Here is an 809-nt window from a genome sequence, read left to right as displayed (position 1 = left end):
AGTTTCATTTCCATGAAAGCAAAACATATAATTATTATACAATAAATTATTATATCATAACTTTAAATTCCTTATTGTGACTTAAAATTTGAATTTTCCATTACTTTATATTCTATCTGGAATGGTTGCTATTGCAAAATAAATAATATATATTCATTTAAAGCTTTTACTTAAAGAGCGCCATTTTCTGTTCTGCAAAAAGTATTGACTGCAGCCACACCAACCAGTCCTTGGTTGAACGAGCTCCAGTTTCCAACACAATATCCATCTTTTGCAAACGGTTTGCCCAGGTGCACAGGAAATTAGCCTGCTTTGACATATGGAGATCAGTGCCTCTGCATCAGCTTTAATGTGTACATTTTCACACATCTCATTGTTATTTTAAGATTATTACTGGAAATCAGGGTGTTCTTTTAACCATAGCAAACAAAAGTCCTTTCACAATATTGGTTTGGGATCGATCAAACCCCCAAACATTGAAACTACTCTGGCGGAGGGGTCGAAAAAACGAGGAATGAAGCAAAATAAACAATGAAACCAGGATACGAAAAACAGAAAGTTCCTAGGTGTTTGCCTGTCTCCAAGCATTCCCCTTTGTCCACACAGCTTTGGTCCAAAAGGTGCAGTCTTCGGTCAGACTATGATCAAATTCTGGTCAGCCGAGAAGCCGGGAGAAAAATGCCCCAGTGAGACTGGCCCCAGGCCTGAGCGCACAGCAAACCCCGACTGTCCCCGGCACGTTGGTGGCGGGATGAGCATCACAGCTCCCAGACTCAGGACCCCAGCTCGCACTTCCGCCCCGCACCCCC

The sequence above is a fragment of the Prionailurus bengalensis genome, chromosome B1 (genome assembly GCF_016509475.1).
Source record: "Prionailurus bengalensis isolate Pbe53 chromosome B1, Fcat_Pben_1.1_paternal_pri, whole genome shotgun sequence".
In the NCBI taxonomy this organism is placed as follows: Eukaryota; Metazoa; Chordata; class Mammalia; order Carnivora; family Felidae; genus Prionailurus; species Prionailurus bengalensis.
This window is presented reverse-complemented; position numbering follows the sequence as displayed.